The 22,678-nt window shown below is 40.6% G+C and overlaps 1 pseudogene; it reads left to right on the forward strand.

Moving 5' to 3' along the window:
- Positions 1-6,119: 6,119 nt before the first annotated feature.
- LOC147630673 (NAC domain-containing protein 71 pseudogene) lies at positions 6,120-7,339 on the forward strand (annotated as a pseudogene).
- The last annotated feature ends 15,339 nt before the right edge of the window (positions 7,340-22,678 follow it).

Consider the following 22,678-nt stretch of genomic DNA (forward strand, 5'->3'; position numbering starts at 1 on the left):
TAACCTTTGGCAACCAATCTTGCTTTATATCTACTAATACTTCCATCTAAGTTGTGCTTTATTTTGTACATCCACTTGCATCCAATAGCCTTTTTGTCCTCAGGCAATGGCACCAAGTCCCAAGTCTCATTTGCATTCAATGTAGCCTTTTCTTCATCCATGCTTCCATCTGAGTTGTGCTTTATTTTGTACACCAAGTCCCAAGTCTCATTTGCATTCAATGTAGCCTTTTCTTTATCCATGGCTTCCATCTGAGTAGTGCTTTATTTTGTACACCCACTTACATCCAATAGCCTTCTTGTCCTCAAGCAATGGCACCAAGTCCCAAGTCTCATTTGCATCCAATGTAGCCATTTCTTCATCCATGGCTTTCTCCCAATCTACATTCCCAATAGCTTCTTCAAGGAATGTGGGTTCAACATCTTACACAGCTTTAGCCATATATGCGTAATGATAAGCCACTCACGTAACCATCATATGTCAACCTGCCATCAACAAGTTTTCTAAATCTCCCTGACGTGCGTTATCCATGATTACTACTTGGCATTTTTACAACTTCTCTTGCCTTTCTTACACCAGGTGTTCTAATAGTTAGCTGGAATGCTAAGCTCATCATCAAGGCTCTACTTCAAGCCACTAGACTCTCCATCAACAAAATAATTCCCTGTAGAAATGTTGGGCATACCAAGAGGATCACCAACCTTCTCTTTGCCTTTATTACGTGATGTACCAAGTGCATCAACAGACCCAACATAAGAGGACTCTCTAGGTCCACTCAATGGCTGTGATTGTTGATGACTTGCATTCTGTACAATCACATTTCCAGCTACATCAACCCCCAAAACGACATCTTTCTCGGTAGCATACCAGCTACTCATTTCATCAAACACAACATCTCTGCTTACCCTCAACTTACGTGTAGTAGGGTTATAGCATCTATATCCCTTTTGCTAAAGGGAATATCCAATAAACACACATTTTTCTACCTTTGGATCTAGCTTCATTCGCAACTCACCTAGAACATGCACATAGGCAATGCATCCAAAAACTTTCAAGTGAGACAAATTAGGTTTCTTACCCATTGAATTTCTCCTCTGGGATTACATCATGTATGGCTGCACAATAGGCATGTTCATGATATAAACTGCTATAGAAATAGCTTCATCCCAATAGCTATGTGGCATATTCTTCTCTGTTGTCAATGCTCGTGCTATCTCTCCAATGTGCCTTTTTTTTGCTCAGCAACTCCATTTTACTGCGGAGTGTATCTACATGTAAACTATCTCTAAATGCCATTCTTCCGCAAAAAATTAGCGAACAAGAAGTACTCTCCTCCTCCATCTGACCTTAGGCACTTCACATGCTTTCCTATCTGCTTTTCAGCCATCACTCTAAAATTTTGAAAATGAGTGAAAACTTCACTCTTCTCCTTCATGAAATACACCCACACATTCCTTGTGTAGTCATTAATGAATGCTACACAATACCTTCAACCACCCCATAGACATAGTTTTTGCAGGACCCCAAACATCTGAATGCACAACATCTAGTACATTCCTATTCACATTTCTATCATGTGGAAATACATACTTTGTCTGCTTTCCAAATTGACGTACTTCACATACAAGTTTTATGCATACCATCAACCTTAAACATAGGCAGTCCTATCACAATTTCTTTAGTCTGCATAGACTTCATTCTTTACACATTGACATGCCCGATTCTTTTATGCCAAATGTTTATATATGCAACAACTCCTAATCCCTATGTAAACATTACAGCTTTCTCTTCAGGCATATTTACATCTAGTGTAAACATTATGCCCACTCTATTTCCTTTTGCAACCAACGTGCATGTCTTCAACATAACAACCATCAGGGTTAAAGCACACCTGCAAACCCTGCTCAATCATCTGGCCAACAGAAATTAGATTCTTTGTAATATTTGAAACGTGAAGTACGTCTGCAAGATACTTCACCTTACCATCCTGCATAGACAATGACACATTTCCAACATCGAGAATTAGATAAGTAGTATCACTCCCTCTTTTAACAAAACCTGGCTTTTTAGGATTTTTTATATCCTCAAACCACTCGCCATGACTAGTCATATGGTTTATCCACATACCATACATCATCATTACATGCAGATAAATCATTTTTCGACACAGCATTAAGCACATGCTACATAACAAATAACCTTTCATTGTCCTCATTACTTCTGCTAGAGAACGCAAAGTTATTTTGCTCCACTTTTTCATTTCTCGTGTCATTTTGCTTCTTATAGCAATCTCCCTACACATGTCCGGGTTTTCCACAATAAAAACAGCCTCATGTATCATTTTGCTACCTTTACTAATTTCCACGACCTCTTTAACTCCCCCTGCCTCTAAACTTGCCTCTTCCACCTATGTGTTGTTGTTGTGATTCATGATGGAAATGTTGTTTTGCTAACCATAATTTTGATTACCTATTTGGCCGCCACCTTGGCCACAGCCTCGACCTCTACCTTGTCCTCTACTTGCACTTGTGTAGAAGGCTTGTTGCTCTGAACTGCCTTTGTTTTGTGAAGACTAATCTTCACCCAAACTCTTTTCTTCATGATCAACATCGACACCAAATCTGTAAAGTTAGAAATGTGTCCTGAGTTTGAATGGAGGTCTTGAACGCCTTGTATTGTGGCCCAAGACCACGTAGACATACTTCCGCCTTATTATCATCATCAACAAAAACACCAATAGATGCAAGGGATTCCACAATACCCTTGATCTTCAAGGAATAATCATTCATAGACATGTTTTTCTTCTCCAGAGTATGAAGCTCATTCTTCAACTGAATCTTTCGTGCCTTGGTGTCCGTTTCATACAACTTTACCTAGGTGTCCCATGCCTCCTTGGGTGACTTCGCATCTTGTATATGCCTAATTATGGTATCTTGTATGCTAATAGAAATCCAATACATGACTTTCCTTACTCCTTGATTCCAATCCTTGTATTCTTTTACATCTGCACAGCAGTTGGATTAATCTCAGGTATCTCTGGTGCCTCCTCATGTTCACCTTCTCAATGTAGTCCCAGTAGCCTTTTCCCATCAAAAAATTTGTTAATCTAAACCTCCAAGCATGGAATTTCTTCTTGTCAAGCTTCTCTGCAACAATCTGGTTAATTCCATCATTTGACCTCTTGTCTACAACACAAACTCACGAAAAATAGAACTCTTTTTTGACCTGTATAAACTGTTGTATTCTGCAAAGCGGTACTATACTGCACCCAAACTATCACAACCAGTAACCTCAATTTGTATACATACACCCAATAGCACTTGCAAGACCTCTTTACAGTACACACAGTGTCTGAACAACCAAATGTCCTTTCTACAGTTCCAAAAATAGAATTTTGAAGAGAATCGAAACTTATCCGATAGTGTACGCAAATGCCTGCTGCTAACTGAAAAACGAAGGTCAAGACATGCCCGAAACACATTTTTGGCTGCAAAAATTTGACTATATAGTTGGCTTGTAGCTCTGCTCCTGCGAAGACAAGTCCTCTATCGAAGTTCGTTGTCGGTGCCTCCCGAAGAGCTCCTAACTAGGGTGTAGTAGCCAACACAAAGGAAGAGCAGATGAAGCTCTTACTCTCGTACCGCTTCATGTGCTTCTCTTGCTCCTCTTAGATTCTTAGCATGAACCGGGCTCTGATACCGTGAAAATATGCAAGGAGGAAGAGAGCTTGAGCTCTTGCAACACACACACTCACACAAACCCTACAAGAGAACACACAAGATGAGAGGCTGAAAATTTGTTGTTCTTCTTCTTCCCAACAAAAGAGTTCTACCAAAGAGATAAGAGAAATACAACATAAGTACTAAAGTACTATATACATGACGTCCATAATGTAAACACGCTAAGTGAGTGAATTGGCTAGATAAGTATGCCTTAACTCGGTAGCTGGTGTAGTCCAGCTGTAGAATCACTAGTGAAGATCCATCATGTCAGCATCCTACCAAACACGCCAGTGATATAAGTGGCAGAAACAGTCACCCAGGCATATCATAAGTGTCAGCTCACGTTGAGCTTGACATTTCGACAAATAATGGATGTGAACATAGAGCTAAGGGCCACAAATGTGGACAACAATAATGTGTATAATGAGGGGTCAAGTATAAAAGAAAACTATGAGTCTAATGAGGTATCAATCATTTTACTAATCAAGATTACACATCTTCTTGCTTCTTGCAAGATTCCATGGTGTCCTTCCCCATATGAGATTACACATCTTCTTGCTTCTTGCAGGCTTCCATGGTGTCCTTCCCCATATGAGATTGCACATGTATGTCCTCCATGTTAATAACTACAGATTTCCTTGATTTGCATCTTTTTCCTCTTGCACTGCAGAAATTAGCCATTAACCATTTATGGACAATTATTGTTTATGTGAGTGAACTTTCTTGAGAATTGAGTTATCTTTTTTGAGAATTTAATTATATTTATTCAATAAAAGTTAGATTTAGAGATGAGAGTACATGAATATCTCTAAACAACCAAAAAAATATAAACAAAATAAATTTGTGATAAAAATAGCATCTTTATGAGATAACCCCAAAAGTAGGTCGGCTTTTGCATACGATCGAATTTAGCGAAACGGCCCGCGATGAGTTGTAAACCACGTTTACTCCCATAGTTTTAAGTACCAACTCAACTAGATTCTGGCAAAAAACCAGAGAGTTACAAGGACTGCAAGTTGCAGGCCTATACTTGCATACAGGGAGCCAGGATAGACTTAGATAGACAAACGTCTACAAAGAGTATCAATTTGTCATATTGTTTTCCTTATATGGTTTATGAGAGTGTGTGTGAGAGAGATATATATATTAAACATGGTTTGTAAGAATTGCAGGTTCCTTGGATGAAGCTCTCTTTTCTTTCCATCTTCTCTTTTCTCCTCTAATGAGAAGATGTATTGATTGTATCACATTACTTCATACCTTAATATATCATTGAAATACTTATATGTGAGACCTGGGGGGCAGATTGGACCCAATGCTTTTGTCTTTTGTTGATAAATATTTAAGTTATTTTTGTTCAATTCTTCTTCTAAGGTTGATGTATTAACTTGCAGTTAACTTATTTAAAGAAATTATAAAATTTGTTGAAAGCTTGTACTTGGAGAAAAGGTCCTATAACAATTACATGTGGGGGAGGGAAAAAAGTGAGGTAAGATAGGCTGGCTTAACCAACGAATGGGAAGGCATAGGGGATGATCCCTTCAGAGGCCATTTTTTAAGAAAGGTTGATCAACTGCAACTAGAAGCCCGTTGTTTAAGAAAGGGCACTGATCAACTGTAACGAGAAGGCATCTTTCGAAAGCAAGTGATCGTTGCCCATTCACAGTTAACATGGATGGCTAGCACAACATATCAATAAATCTCGTGCTTCACAAGTTCAAATAAAGATAAATTCTCCTCCCTCATTCATTTGTTCACTGCAAGACTTCACAAAGTATACAAGAGAATATACCTCAGAATGCTTAGCCAATGAAAAATAAGCATTTATGAGACGTCCTCTTTTTACACGACTAAGATAGTATGCACGGTAAAGAAGATTGAGCTAGATAAACATCAAGAGCAAAATAGTAGTTGGGCAACATTGAATTTGACATGGATATATCAATGATGTGAGCTTTAAAAAGGTGAATATTGTAGTAGTGCCTCACATCGTTGATGGGATTGTGTGTGTGTGTGTGTGCGCGTGTGACCACATGCACACCTATTTGTAATTGTGAAATTATAATTTCTTGAAAATAAAATCATTGGAAATTTCTATGGAGTCAATTTTAGGCTACGAGAGAAAAAGGGGAGAGGGGGAGAGAGAGATAGAGAATATTCTGTACTAGGTAATGAATAAACGAATATATAAAAGCATAATAATTTACAAATGTAATTAGAAAGTTAACCGACACGGAATCACGTCATCGTCACACATGCATTTGGGAAAAGGGCGGGTATGTACGTATACTCTGGCGTATCATCACCGAGCGTGAGCGTGGGGCTCACGGAACCGCCATAGCGAGGAGAAATAATAAAGGAAGCGTGGAAAAGAAGACGTTCCTAACGTGGCCGTGCTGGATTTCGCGTTCTGTTGCTTCAATCGCACTTATCCATTTGTGTGTGGAGTCATAGCTTTGTACCGTTGGCTTGCATTGTGATCGAGAGAGAAAGAGAGACAGAGAGAGAGAGAGAGAGAGAGAGAGAATGGCCACTTCGCTGGATATGCCGCCGGGCTTCCGGTTCCACCCGACGGACGAGGAGTTGGTGGCATATTACCTGCAGCAGAAGGTGACGATGTCCGGCGGCAGCAGTAGCGGTGGGGAGGTAATCGGGGAGATCGAGTTATACAAGCACGACCCCTGGGACCTGCCGGGGCTCTCGCGCCTGCCCACGCGCGACCCAGAATGGTACTTCTTCAACCCGCCCGACAAGAAGTATGCGCGCGGGTCGCGCACCAACCGCGCCACCAAATCCGGCTACTGGAAGGCCACCGGTAAGGACCGCAAAGTGGTCTCCGACGCCCGTCCCGTCGGCCTCAAGAAGACCCTCGTCTTCTACAAGGGCCGCGCCCCCAACGGCGAGCGCACCGACTGGATCATGCACGAATACCAGCTCATCCCCAGTCATCATGTAGTTGGGCAGGCCCACCTTGCAGGCGCGGGCGATCAGTTTCAGTCCTCTAGTGGCAAACCAGATGATTTCAACGACGCCCTCGTGTTGTGCCGCATCATGAAGAAGAGCGGACCAGGACCCAGGCCGAGGCACATGACTTCGCTGCAGCAGCTCGAATCTGCCACGCCTGATCACTACCATACCGACATAGGCACTGGGCCGCCCAATTACCACTGCGCCGCCCAATATGACGGAGTATCTACGTTAGCTGCACATCACCCCCAATATGCAGAGGAGGTCGCAACTGATCACTGCGTAGATCAGGCCTATGGGATGTGCACTGAAGCCCTTCACCACCTGGTCAACAACGCCGCAGCTCGCACATACGTTTCAACAGGCTGCTGCTGCAACAAGAGTACTCGTCCAGGCTGGTTGACAATGGTGGATAAGCCTCCCGAGAATAGGTACTTCCATGCATCTAAAATGGGCATTTGAGGGGCTTAGCTCTATGCAGCAGGGCTACGTCTATCATATGCTGTGATATATTCAATTACAGCGCACACTATTATAGTTAGGCCATGCCCCATTTTTTAGTTATTCTCTTGGAAAGCTTCGATTCTTTAATTTCCCACTTCATAAAACTCTTTGTACTCATATACAACAATGAAATATTAAAAAATAAAATCGCGCTTGCATGTCTATAATATGCATCTCAATAAGCGACCTAAATCTTTTTCTACATTTAATTAAATAAAAACACATCACAATATGTTACCAATTCTAAGGTTTTTTTAGTAATTTTCAGCAAGTTTGAGAGAGGATAAGCACACGCCCATGCCCTTCTAATTTTGGGAAGTTCGAGAGGTGGATAACCACAGAGATTCTTCCTTGTTGCATGCAGGGAGGGAGAGAGAGAGAGAGGGGGGGACATGCACAAGGAGAAAGACAGAGCGACCCGCGCACAGGAGAGAGAGAGAGAGAGAGAGAGGGGGGGTGCGCACAAGGAGAACGACAGAGCGACCCGCACACACGAGAGAGAGAGAGAGAGAGAGAGAGAGAGAGAGAGAGAGAGAGAGAGAGAGAGAGGGACGCACATGGAGGCTACGCATGTAGAGGGAGAGTCAGGGAGGAGGGGGAGAGACAGATGGAGAGAAAGAGAGAGAGAGAGAGAGAGAGAGAGAGAGAGAGAGAGAGAGGGACGCACGCACGGGGAGGCTGTTAGAGAGAGAAAGAGGCAAGCGCGCACAGGGAGGCTGACAGAGAGGAGGAAGAACCTTAGTTGCGCCCGTTAATTAATGCGCGGTAGGGCATTAATTAATGGGATAACACAATTTTGTGAATATGCATCTCACTATACAAATGCATTTAACTCTTCAACTTTGTCACATTTTGTTCTATGGCCTTAACTTTATCGTAGGACCTAACTAGGATTATGTGTGGCACAATATGCTAGTAAAGGAGTTCCACTAAGAATTTAGAAAATTGTAAAGTAGAAAAGTTATAGGAAATTTAGAATGGAACAACTTTGTTTTTCTGATCTTAAGCTAATTCGGTCAACTTGGTCTCGCCAAACAACCACTTGAACTAGGACAACAAGTTGTTTTGTTTTAGTTTTTGTGCTTTATGCAAAATTATGTAGAGCTTGACGAGAACTTCGAGGACTTCAGCAACTAAGGCACTTAAACTTTTCCATGGCCTCCCATGGCGGATCTAGTTTTTTCACGATCAAGACATCAATTTGGAGCTATTCTAGGCAACCAGTTTTAGACACTTTTACTATTGATGGTTGGGCATGTTAATTGGGGCATGAAGAATCATGAAGGAAAAGTAACTTGTGAACTCTCGTGCAAATTCTTGGAACTTCATTTTTGGGATTTCTAAGTCAAGTTGAGCAAATTGTAAGGCCTTTACCAAGGCATCTTTAATAAGCCACTTGGGGAGGCAAATTGGGAGTTGCAAGTGCGAATGAGAATTTCTCGAGGGTGTTTGGGTGGTGTAATCCCCTCCAAAAAATGATACTCCTTGGTGAACATTCTCGTTTTCTATGCTTCTTATGATATTGCATATTAATAAGAGTGAGAACTGAGGCTTCAAGATTCATATGTATGTATGAGTAATTTCTAGATTCCATTATATGATATGTATTTTCCACAATATCTGAAACTCGAGTAAACATGAGCCTCACAATAAGTCGCTTTGTATAAGTTACTCTAAGGTTGTGTAATATGCATTGTGCATAACAAACTCCGCAAATTTTCATCCTTTGTTTTCGTTAGCTTTATCAAAGTCGTTATGTAAATTGTATGGCTAAGTCTCACTTATTGTATATCACATGTGAAGATTTATATAATGTTTTGTCTAATTACACTTGAAGGTATCGCTATTGTCATTATAGTTTACGTGTACTTACGATATATGTAAGTGAAGGTTCTTCCATAGTCAAAATTGTATAGAGTAAGGCTCTGCTTGCAAGTGTGGACCAATAATGGGTTATGCCCTCAATTATGGATGCACAAGTCTTGGGTTCAAAACCTCAATATTAGTATAGTATAGTAATAATAATTAAGTTATTGATTCAAATTTCATTTAGTTAATTTTAAACATGTGCCTCTTGAAAAAAAATGGCCAGTCCTATACATAGCTCTTAATAACCTAATCCCTAGGTTAGCTATCCTAGATAATTCCAAAACATACTCAATATCTCAAAATGCAACACACTCAAATATTAAATCAGTTTTTAATATGGATATACTAAAATGCCACCCACTTTCATGATATAAGACGTTTGATTATTGATATTTTTACAAAAGAGTTCAGGCACTAGTGATCTATATTACACCTTGTAGTAATGAACTAGCGTAATGCTTAATTCAACACTAGTTCGATAACATGACATAAAAGTGGCCTAGGAATTCTTTTGAAACATTGGTTTTATAATATGCATTATTTTCTTTTGTCATATAATCAAGGCATGCCAAAAAAAAACCTTAGAATTTTTTAGGAGCATAGTTTACACCTCTTAAGTTTTCAAACTCAATAATAATTTAAAGGTAAAGTAGTGACCGAGTTTCAAGGCTATTTGGGATGCCTAGAGTCACAAGATTCAAATCAGCTAATTGGCCATTTATTTTTGAAAATTTTTTAGAGTCCCTAGATTTCACAATCCATCTATAGCACAATCTAGCTTATATTAAGCCCTAATCTCAAAGCGACCTTGAAAGTATAGCTTTGAAAGGATTGTGAAGATAAATATTTTTATTAACATTTTTTTAACTTAGAAACAAGCACCAAATTCAAGCAAGTTTTGTGCATAGTGTTATAAACCATTTTAAATTTTCAGAGAAGTAATCATGTCTATATTAGGGTGGTCGCAAGATGAGCTTATCCAATTGTGTTTAGTGGGCGCCCTTGGGTTTTGCCTGAAAATATGTAATTTTTTAAGAAGAATGGCCAATCTCTCTTAGTTAGCCCAAGGAGTTTCACTTCAAGGTCTTCTAATAAAAACATCAGATACAAAGCTAGGTAACTAAACTATAATCTAATCAAATATCCAATAATTGCAAAGCTCCTTTTGTTTGGGCACAAAAATTGTGTACAAGCCATGTCCCAGGTTTGGATAGGTACACTAATCACTATTTTTAAAGGATTATATTTTTGAAATTATAAAAATAAAAAATTCATGTAATTTTATTTTTTTTAAAATATTTTTTAAAATTTAATATTTCATGAAAATATTATTGTGTGTAGGAAAAGCCTTTGAATAAAATTTGAAAAAACACATTATGGAAGAAAATGTAGTTATATTATCAAAGAAAATATAATTTTAAAATATATATATATATATAGTAAAGATAAATATTTAGATTTATAAATATTTAGTATTAATAATATTTTATAGTGAATAATGGATTTCTTTTTATCTTTATATTTATCTTAATTATCCAATCAATCATATACTATATAGATAGAAAATCCAAAGAAATGTGAAGTCGATAAACTAACTTTCATATTTACACATATCTCTAGTACTACCCTATACACATCTCTAGTACTATTTCATTATTGAGCCCATCATTAAGCCCTCATGGATTTTTCTCTCTTAGCCTCCTTGAGAATGGGTTTCAAAGTTGTAGGAGTCAAAAACGTTGTGTGGTGGTTGGGTGATGGCCTCTACTACGCCACCTACATACACACAAGAAGAAGACACAATGGGATCAGAACTGGGGAACACTGAAATCCCATCTCCAAGGGCACCAAGCAACCTGGCTTCTGTCCTCAGCCCTCTAGCAAACTCAATTGGACACTTCTCCATCCTCCCAACATCCCTGTCTGATCTAACTGCCTCCTCAAGTTGTTCTCCCAAGTCAGCCCAAGCCTCCATCACTTCAGATCTACCACCTAAAAGCCTCTCCCGACCTCAGCTAATATCCAGCTGACCAAAACATTCCCCAGTTGACTCAGAACTGCCAGTAAACTGTCTCCAAAATCCTCCACTTGTCTCCAGTCAGAAAACTACCCTCCAGTCTCTTGAATTGTCCTCGAGCATATCAACTACACTCAAACCCACAACCTCATTATCTTCCTAGACACTCTATCGACCCTCTTCTGACCTTCTAATGTCTGAACTGGACTAAATTTTGCATCAACAATCTAACACAGAACTGACTAACTCAAATGGCTCTACTGAGAAAGAACTTTCTACAAATGTCCTTAGACATCCCCATGCCCTCAAGCAACTATAAACTCAAAGGGATATCACAGTATAGGCTCCCTGATGTTCAATCTGATCTGACTGCAACTCACAGCTGCTTCTTCAGATCAGATTGAACCCGACCAAACCAACTAAACTGACTCAGCTCTAGTGCAGATATCCTCTCCTCTGTGTCAGCCGACACCTCTAGACCCACAAAACATTCAAACCACGAAAAGATCCATCTGTTTGGACACTCATTTGACAGCCCACTAACATACCTGCCATAGAAATCACTCAGACCACCTCAATCTCATCAAACAACTGAGACAGCAGCAGAGCTGACTACTCTGACTGTCAGTTGGTGACTCACAAACAACTCTCCCAAACTCAAACAAGTCAAAGCCAACCTTCTACACCTTCAATGGACTATTTTGATGTCCAGATGACTCTGAACTCTGACATGAGACTCTCACACTGTTGTTGACTGAGTCAACACCTGACTCTCAGAATAAACTCAACAGACACCAAGTTTGACACATACAGGTCTCTCCACCATGAACTCAATCAAAACCACACTTTCATCACAACAAAAACATCAAGATCAAAGTCAAACCCAAACTCTTTATCTGTTGCTTCAGATAAATAATAACACTTCATTGTCTCAACAGTCCTAAGACCTGGCCACCAACATATAAGAAGAAAAACACAAAACTCAAGGATCCCCGCAGAGGTAAACCTTGGCAACACAGCTTCATACTCTGAATTCACTGTCATGCACGAGAGGTCTCTCCACATAGGAATAGCACAAAGGTGATAGAAAAGCAGCTACAATTGAGAAGAAACTGACATGAATCAAGTCTTTAATGGAGTTCAGCTCCTCGGAGATCCAAGAGCACACACCTCCTTTAAGACTCTCTGGCCTCCTAGCTCTCCCTCCGCTATGATTCAACGGATTCTCTCACACTGCGCCATCCTCTTCTCTGAAAACTTGGAAAAAACAATAGGAACTCTAGCCTACAACCAACAGACCTGCAGGAGCCCACTCAATTACAGTCACTCTCTGGTGCTTTCGCTCCTTTTGGTGGTCACTCTTGCCACACTCTTGACAAGCCACACTTTTGATCTACTAGAATTCTCACTCTTCTACCCCATCTGGTGCTTTCGCTCCTTTTGGTGGTCACTCTTGCCACACTCTTGACAAGCCACACTTTTGATCTACTAGAATTCTCACTCTTCTACCCCATCGATGCCTTGCTTCCTTCCAGAACCTTACGCCACCCATCTTGTTCGTTCCACCACGTTAATTCTTTTTCCATTTTACACACCTACTCGAATACACCTAGCTACCACGTCTTTAGCCACTCAGGATCCTCTACACACCTTCATATATTCATATCTTCTATCTACACATCATCTTTAGGATGGGCTAGAGATTCTCCTCACAACGTGATAGGACTAGACTTCCCCTCATCCACCAAGCTCACGACGAGGAGTGGAAAAGGATAGCTCATGAGAGAAAGAGAGAGTGGAGAGCACGTCAAGCAACACCTTCTGTTGGAGATGATCCAAGCCTTGTCCTTCCTCTTCCTCTCCCTCCACCCTCTTCTCCATCGATATCCCTTCCTCTCCCTCCACCCTCTTCTCCATCGATATCCCTTAGTTTAGATAATCCACAACCAACCCTTCCTCCTCCTAAACCTTCTCCTACTCAAGAGCCTCTCCTTCTCTTCCATAAGAACCCCCCCTTCTCCTACTCAAGAGCCTCTCCTTCTCTTCCATAAGAACCCACCCCCCTCCTCTAGGTACCCATAGGAGCATCACCGTGTGCCCATACAATCTTCCAATCCTATTTCAAAGACCTCATGTCGTGCTCGTTCTCTTAGTGGGGCATAGAGAGTTACCTCGCAATCCTCGTAATTTCATCCACTCTCTTTTGTGCGCACACACAGAGGATGCCCTTACCATATGATACCTTGTGTGGAGAGTAGTTGCACATCGTGGAGAGAAACTGCACATCATGTGGTTCACTTGCATAGCCAGATGGTAGATCTTAATGCAAGTGACCAAGAGATAGCGACATGGTGATGCTACTATGAGTATATGACACATCAGCTCCAGAGTGGTGTGGGCAGTCTAGGAAGTTGTAGCTCGTGAACAACATACGCCATGTTGTCAATTCGTAGCAGTGACATTTAGGGAGAAAATATACCCCTATATATGGTACACTCATTGTGCCAAGTGGTAGGATCGTCAGTTCTGAGCATGCCTGTCGCGGAGTTCCCTATTAGTGTGGTTGTCTCTATGGTCGATTTTGAAGAGAACTACACCTTCACACCTTTTAAGGAGATACAATTTGAGTATTACTTCTCAGAGCAGGTAAAGGTTATATTTCATATTTAAACTTTATTACTTAATTGATTTTTTTGACCTAATCACCTCTCCCCATAACCTCGTCAAGTTGATATTATGGTCCACATTAGCTATCGGAATGCAAAGGTGAATGTAGATGGGATAACGAGTATCCACAAAGCCTGTGCCATTGTAAGGAGTATCATTTTTACATCAGATGATCGCTCACATAATGTACATTTTGTGTAACACTGTTTATGTCACCATGATGATTTTTTATGAGATTGTGGGGTCACATGGCATTAGCAATGGATTTGGTCAGAGAGTTGTGGTGCACAATTCAAGTCGGCATGACAATTCTACTAGCTCTACAAGTGATACTTATAGCTCCCAAGGATCCATAAATAACCTAAATTAACTAGAACATGTTACAGAAAACAATTACCAAGACTTGTTTTTATGGGGTTATAGGGGTGGAAGACCATATTAGGGAGTTTGGAAAAATCCCACTATTTTGGGATTTTTTTTAATCTAGTTTTTGGTGTATCTTGAGCATAACAATTCCAAAGTTGTCGCAGAGAATGTGGATTTAGAACCTAATGTTCAAGAGCTTTCCACCAACACTATGTCACATGAGGGGGTTTTGACAAAATCTTAAAAGGGTTTATTGTGCCTCCCATTCTTTATCTTGCAAAATAGGAATTGGGATTTTCCCAAACTCCCTAATATGGTCTTGTTGCATGTGCACTCTAGTATCCTAGTGATTTATAGCTTCTTTGAGACTAATCACGGGAAGGGTGATCATGATGGTGCGAGCACATGTGTGAATCACGCTTTGAGACATCATCAATCGCAGTAAGATTTTGAGTGGTTCAAAGATGTGTGCCATGTGGTGTTCCCAACACTTATGTGGGAGTGCAGGATCATCATCCTATCCCTCACGTGATGCTTGGATTGTCATGAGATTTTTTTGGTGTGTGGACAGTGGCCTTATTGATCATAGAGGCCCACATGATTATGACATAGTACTAGGCACCTTGGGCTTGCATTCCATCAGGAGCATGTGCATGGCAGCCCCCCTCACACTACACACATGACGGTTTATACGATTTTGTGGAGCATGTATGGATGGTGATTGATTAGATTGTGCCTTGAGAGGATGGACAGATGCATAGATATAGATAGTGCTCTCTCTTGAGCATCCTTCATATTGAGTGTTGTCCAATGAGAGCACATTGGTCCTATGTTCATGGCGAACTATGATGAGCTGACAGATTTGCTAACAGGAGAATGATGTATTTACCGTTATTACCAATGAGGAAAATAGTGAGGGAGTAGACTACTATCTCATAAGTTGCACTAGGCCAAGTGCATCCTCGGCTAGGATACAATGGTGGATGATCATGGGTTTTCTTTTGATGCCCACAACATGATTATGGTAGGTTGATTTTACCAGCAAATTGGACATCGACGTGGGAGTCTTGAGTTCCAATAGTGGGAAAGGCATTTCAGTACTCTCATCTAGTGCTTGCTATCATGCTCACTCTTGATCAAGTATAGAGTCAAAAACATGGATCTCACCCGTGTTTTTGACGTTGTGTAGATGACCATGAGAGCATTTTGGAGCATTTGAAAGCTAGAGAGGGTGCTGATGAGTAGATCTCTATCTTGATAGTAGGGAGTCTAATTATATGATCATAGTACTTTTGTTCATTTTATGGTTGTACTTTTAGAGGCATTTCATATTTTCTCATGTTGACATTTCTTGTACCTCGATTTTATCTTTGTACTTTATCAGTGTGGTTGATCTTGATGATTAACGATGTTTTGTTGATCATGGCTCCAACTAAGTGTCTCCTTTATTTTTTATACCAACTTTGTTTTAAGATTTCATATTGTTTATGGTCCCTCCCACATGCTTGCAAAATGCACAATGGGCGCATGTCAAAATAGAGAGGTTAAAGGCTTGTTGTGTAGGTCTAAGGTAGTACTATAAGCTTATGTAAACACCTAAACTTCAATCCTAACATGTTTTAATTGAATTAGGGTTCAATGCCTATGTAGGAAATGTCAAAAGTGGTTCCAATATTGCACTCCAACTTGTAATGCATTGCCTCTTGCTCTCTCCCAAGTGTAGTGACCATTAAAAGCAACTCCATTCATCAATTGTGTGCCATCAATTCACTCCATACATCATAATTTTCGGAGAAATTTTGCCATAGTCTCCTTTGTTTTCTGGACAAAATTTCAATTTCCCAAGCAATCAAAACGGCATTCCCACAATATCCTTTGCATTTACCAATACGTTTACCATATCAAGGCATCATCAACCATCATTGCATTTACCAATGCGTTTACCATATCAAGGCATCATCAACCATCATTGCATAATGCATTTGGCATCAATTCCAGCAGAATCAATCCATTGTCCCAATGCATATGCATCACATAGTGTTGGTCAATATGACCTCTTGCATTCCATAGGTCGTTAAAGCTTGAATGTCGATGGAGAGCTTTTACTTGCCGATCTTCCAGCCAAGCCTTCTCACCCTCTTACCAAAGTTTGAAATCCAATGGCAAGAGTTGAGGCCATGTCTTCACTCCATGTACCTAATCCTCCGATGTACCACTTTTTCAAGGCAATCATGGCACACTGGATTCAAGATATTCTCCCCTTGGCCTCTCCACCAATTGCCAAGGTACCTGTTTTGAAGGCATAGTTCTCTTAGGTTGAATGTTGCTTAGTCGGATATTTATTTTCTCATAATTGTAGTAAGTCGGATATGTGCTAAGTCAGAATTATAAGGTGGTAAGAATGTCTGATGAATGTCTTGGGATCTTGGAAGTTAAGATACGTAACTATTATTCACGAGTAACATTTTGGGGAAAAGAGTAATTTTGGGGCAGTGTGGAAAAGAAGGGAAGTAATGTAATGTGATGGGGAATGAAGCAGATTTCAGGGTGTTTTATATCTCTTGTGTGACCTTGCTCTGTCGGATTTCTGTCTGCATATTAAGTTTTTGCTATGTCTGAATTTCTATTTTTTGCCTAATCAACATGTTTCTTGTGGAGAAATTGTGTCTACTTATTGTATTTGTGTTTGTGTTGAAAAACCCCAACACAATTGGCGATCCCGCTGTGTTTGTCCTGTTTGGACAAACAAGATGAATGCCAGAGAGGATGCATGGATGTCAGAGAGGGAGAGAAGAGTAGGCAGAGTTTATTATACAAGGGCACAGGCCCAAGCAGGCAATATTGATCCATTTCATTACGATCAAGATGCGCAGGATGGTCAGGAGAGTCCACTCTCTGCAGTAGACCAATAGGGGGAGAATTCTGGAGCAACAGGGGAAAGGCAAGTGAGGCAATTGTTAGGGGCTTTACTCTTGTCTCAAAGATCTGCAAGAGTATGAAGAAGTCTCCAGTACAGGGGGCTACCAGCAGGCAAAGACCTAGGAGACCACCACAGTCGAACCTCATGGCTCAACCACCTCTCAACCCCAAGGTCAAAGTAGCTAAATTCAGAGGAGGATCCAAGGAAGATGCAAATTGCCATGTAGCCCAATTTGAAACTAGATGGCAAGTAAGCGGTTATCCGGCTTTATACAATGATCCAATTAAACTTCAGCAGTTTGCAGCCACATTAGAAGGTAAAGCCAGTATGGTATACCACATTTTGTCAATTATAATGCTTTGAGGACAGCATTTTTGCAGAGGTTCAAGAAGGAAAAGACTCCAACCGATGTTCTGAGAAAACTTAGGGACATTAGGCAGAAGAATATGTTGGTGGAAGACTATGCTCAAAAATTCAGAAATTTGGTTGAAAGATTGCAGGAGGGCAATGAAAGACCCACTAATGAGATGTTGGCAGGATATTTCTTGAAAGGATTAAGGCGTAGTTTGAAGAATGCTGTGGCAAGCATTGACATTGCTGGAGGAATCAATGATCTTGTTGCTGCTGCAGCAGCAGAGCAAGAGTTGAAAAGAGGCTGGGTATGACAAAAGCAAAGAATAGTAGAGATAACAGTTTTGATTCCGAAGAAGGGGGTCAGATGCAGCATCCGATTCAGACAAGGAGGAGGATTCAGATACATCATCAGAAAGTGATAAAGAGGAGGACAAAAGAAAAAGAAAGGAGAGAAGTAAGAAGAAAAAACAGAAGGATAAGCACCCCAAAGAGGCGGACTTGGTAAGTAAGTTGAAAAAGTTTGGGTATTCTGTGGTAGCACCAAAGGAGAAGCAGTATTGTCACATTTGTGAAAGGGATGGTCACAGCACAGCTCAGTGTTGGTACAATCCTAAAAGCAGAGGACAGCCTACATCTAATGTAGGAAGAGGTAGAGTTGATGTAGGAGCAAATCAAGCAGCTCCATTTAGGGGCAGACCACCATTTCAGAGGCCTACACCTCCAAGACCACCATTTCAGAGGCCTAGACCTCCAAGACCACCATGGAGGGAGCAAGAGAACAATGATAGGAGACCACCAGGTGCTATTCCTTGTGTGTACTGTGGTGCACCAGATCATTGGGTAGGCCTGAATTGTGCATTGTGGGTGAGGCATAGAGAAGAACGGGGAATGCCTGTGATAAGGTATAATCAGGGTAACCAGCAAGGAGGATAGCAACAGCAACAGCAACAACAACAACAACAACAACAACAGAATCAGCAACCAGCTCAAGATAATGTAATTTTGGTTGATCTCTCAGATCAGCAGGAGTATGATGGTGTTAGTCAACCAACTCAGGAGTAGCAAAAGCAAGAAGATAAGGAAGAGTGGGTTTGTGATTGTAATGAATGCATGCAAGTTGATGATATTGAAGTTGACTATCACTAGATCCAAAGCAAAGGGACCAATAGATTGGAAGGAGCAAAAAGGAATTAGGCATCAGGTACAGAAGCAGATTCAGAAGGAGCAGAGGAAGTAGGCTGTGCCTGAATCGGAGTCAAAAAGTCAGTCCGACCAACAGCAACAAAAGGACAACATTAAACTTGAGGTGAATCAGGACAAAGATTGCTTTGAGGTACTCACATCAACTCTTCCTTACACTTGTCATTGGATCAGTTATTATGCTTGTGGTGCCAGCTTTTAAGGAGAGGTTGTTGAGGAAACTTCAGAATCAGGATGAGCAATTATTGGTTCATCAAATAGGGTACCCAGTAGTAAACAACATTGATCCAGCAGATGTTGATTTTGTTGTGCCTGTAATTAAAGTTCAGTTTGAGGGCAGGATTTTTGAAGATGTATTGTTGGATGGCATTTTATCTGAAGTTGTTTATACACAAATGGGCTTGGGAAAGTTGGCCCCAGCACCTTTTCATGTGAAGATGGCAGATCAAACAAGAGTACAACCGTTAGGAATTCTCAAGCAGCAACATATTGAAATTGCAGGTATAACCTTCTTGGTCAATTTTGTGGTCATTCGAATGTCAGATTCAGCGTCCTCTTATGAAATGCTGTTGGGAAGACTTTGGTTCAAAATGGCCAAAGTCAGACAAGATTGGGGAGAGAATGTGGTTGTTTTGAGAAAAGGGAAGAAGAAAGTGACTATACCTATGCAGGGAAGGAAGAATATTCCACTCAAGGAGAAACCATTGTTTGCACAAACTATCAATTTGGCAAAAGAAGTTGAAGATGATGAGGAAGAGGAGTTTCTGAAGGCAAATCCAATAGTTGTTCTAGTGTTTGAGGTGGATGTGGAACATATATTACAGCCGGATGAAGAACAGGTTCAGGAAAGGTCAGATGTAGTACCTGGACAAGAGATTCAGGGAACAGAATTCAGGCAGCTGCACAAAGCAGAATCTTCTACCAAGGAACAGATTGAGCAGGAGGAGAAGGATGCAAGAATTATGGCTGAAAGAATCTATGACAAGAAGTTTGGCACTTCTAGTAGGGTTAAGGAGGATGAATTGAAAGAGATTAATTTGGGTACAGAGGCTGACCCAAAAATGGTAAAGGTGAGTGTCCATGCTGAAGGAGAGTTTTTGAAGGAGTTGTTACAGTTGTTGCAAGAATACATGGATGTATTTGCTTGGGAGTATTCTCAAGTGAAAGGTATAGACCCCGCATTACATCAACATCATATTAACTTGAAGAAAGATGCAGTTTCGATTGCACAGCAAAGGTACAGAATGAACCCTAGTTTTGCAAAGCAAGTTAAGGAGAAGATAGATAAGTTGTTTGGCAGTAGGCTTCATCAAGCCAGTGAATGAGGTGTCATGGCTGTCTCCAATTATAGTGGTACCTAAGAAGAATGGGAAGCTGAGAGTATTTGTGGACTATAGAAAGCTTAATGCAGTAACTATTACTGATCCTTTTCCAATGCTGTTTTGTGATGCAGTTTTGGATGCAGTTGCAGGTCATGAAATGTATAGCTTTCTGGATGGGTTTTCTGGGTATAATCAGATTAAAGTTGCTGAGGAGGATCAATACAAAATAGCCTTCATTACTGATGAGTGGGGTGCATTTGTATATACAGTAATGAGTTTTGGCTTGAAGAATGGACCACCATCATTCAATTTTGTGGCACAGAAGGTATTTGAGCCATATTTGCAGGATTTTATGATGGTTTTTGTGGATGATTTTTTGGTTTTTGGCAAGAAAGACTTGCATTTTCTACATTTGAAGTTATGTTTGGAGAGATGTAGACAGTTCAAAATGGCACTGAATCCTTACAAGAGTGTCATAGATGTTAGAAGTGGGGTACTACTTGGTCATGTGGTTTCAAGTGAAGGGATGGCCATTGATGTAAAGAAGATTGAAGCCATCCAATCTGCAAAGGCTCCAGTCAATGTTAAAGAGTTGATGAGATATGTGGGTCAAATTAAGTGGCATTCAAGGTATCTCAGATATTTAGCTAATGTGTGTTTACCACTAATACACTTAACTAAGAAAGAAGTGGCTTTTGTTTGGGCTCATCCTCAGAAAAGATCATTCCAACTTTTAAAGAAGACGATCTTTGTTGCGCCAGTTCTACAGTCTCCGGATTGGTCTTTGCCTTTTCATGTCTTTGTGGATGTGTCTAATGTGGCCATAGGAGCAGTGTTGATGCAGGAAAAAGTCAGAGGTTGGTTTAGGCGAGTTTATTATGCAAGCAGAGTACTCACATTAGCTGAGAGGTATGATGTCACTGAAAGAGAAGCATTGGGCATGGTATATGCTTTGAACAAATTTAGGCATTATTTGTTGGGAAATAGGGTAATTTTCCATGTTGACCACCAAGCTTTGTTGTACCTAATCAAGAAGTCATTGTTGCTGACAGGAAGGTTGGCTAGGTGGATGTTGTTATTATACAGGAGTTTGATTTTGCTATTGTTCATACTCCAGGAAAAGAACATGCCATTGCTGATTACTTGAGTAGGTTAGAGACAGGTGAAGAACCAGTGGGAGTGAATGATGATTTACCAGATGCTTCATTATTTGAAGTTCAAGCTGCTATGTCGGATTCTTGGTATGACCAATTATTGACATTTCTGACTGAAGGCACTATCCCAGGTGAGTTTACTGCTACAGATCAGAGGAGGAAGTTTGCGTTGTAGAGTATACCTTTTTTGGTAATTACAGGCGCATTATATAGGAAGGGCATTGATCAGGTCATCAGAAGGTGTGTTCCAAATTTTGCATAGAATGCTGTTATTCAGAAGCACATTCTGGTACAGCAGGTGGACATTTCTCAGGAGATATAACAGGAAAGAAAATTCTCCAGGCTGGATTGTGGTGGCCCATAGTTTTGAAGGATGCACATGAGTATTATAAGAGGTGTGTGTGTCATATGTCAAAAGACTGGTCAGCTAGATAATAAGGATAGAATGTCAGATCATCCTATTCTGCCACTAGAGCCTTTCCAGAAGTGGGGGATGGATTTTGTGGGACCTGTTAAGCATACAACAAAGAAAGGATGTAGGTATATTTTGGTTGCAACAGACTATTGTACTAAATGGATAGAAGCTATAGCTTTGAAGGATAATAAAGCTTCAAGTGTTGCAAGGTTCTTGTATCACAACATAATGACCAGGTTTGGGTGTCCTGTGGAGCTTGTGAGAGTGATAGGGAATCTCATTTCTTAAATGAGGTGATAGATGAATTAACTAAAACCCATATAATTATGCACAAAAAGTCTACAGCTTACCATCCTCAGGCTAATGGGCATCCTGAAAGTACTAACAAAACATTGGTTAGAAATTTCGAAGAAGATAGTGGCAGACAATCATAAGGATTGGGGTGACAAATTGGACTCAGCATTATGGTCTTTTAGAATAGCCTTTAAGGTAACAACAGGGATGACACCATTTAGACTGGTGTATGGATTAGAAGCTATGGTGCCTATGGAGTTTGTGGTGCGCCAAGTCTTAGAATCATAGCTTAGAAGATGTCTCCTATGGAGTTTGTGGTGCGCCAAGTCTTAGAATCATTTAGACCATTTAGACTAGTGTATGGATTAGAAGCTATGGTGCCTATGGAGTTTGTGGTGCGCCAAGTCTTAGAATCATAGCTTAGAAGATGTCAGTTCAGCACAGGAGTAAATATTTGATGCAGTTGGAAGAAGACAGGTTGGTCAGTACATATATCACTGAGGTGATCCAGAAGAGACGACATGCATGGGTGAGTATGAATGTCAAATTTAAAGTGTTTCAGGTTGGTGACTGGGTGATGGTGTACAACTCTAAATTGGGACCTCATCCAGGGAAGTTGACACTTAGATATAAAGGACCTTATCAGATTGTGGAGGATTTGGGTCAAGGAACCATTATTGTGGCAGATGATTTGGAACAAGGGTAGAGAAGCCAATCAATGGTTTTAGGCTGAAGAAGTTTCAAGGGAAACCATCACATCTTGATTGGCCAGTTTAAGCTTTGGTGCATGTTGAGGAAGTAAGATCCGACTCACCAGAAGTTAACACAGCACAGAGATGGATGTTCTTAAGGCAGAACATAGGTGTTGAGACGATGGCAAGAAGCTTAATTGTTGGCACAGGGTGTT

The sequence above is a fragment of the Cibotium barometz genome, chromosome 16, assembly GCF_041138505.1.
Source record: "Cibotium barometz isolate CiBa-2024 chromosome 16, ASM4113850v1, whole genome shotgun sequence".
In the NCBI taxonomy this organism is placed as follows: Eukaryota; Viridiplantae; Streptophyta; class Polypodiopsida; order Cyatheales; family Cibotiaceae; genus Cibotium; species Cibotium barometz.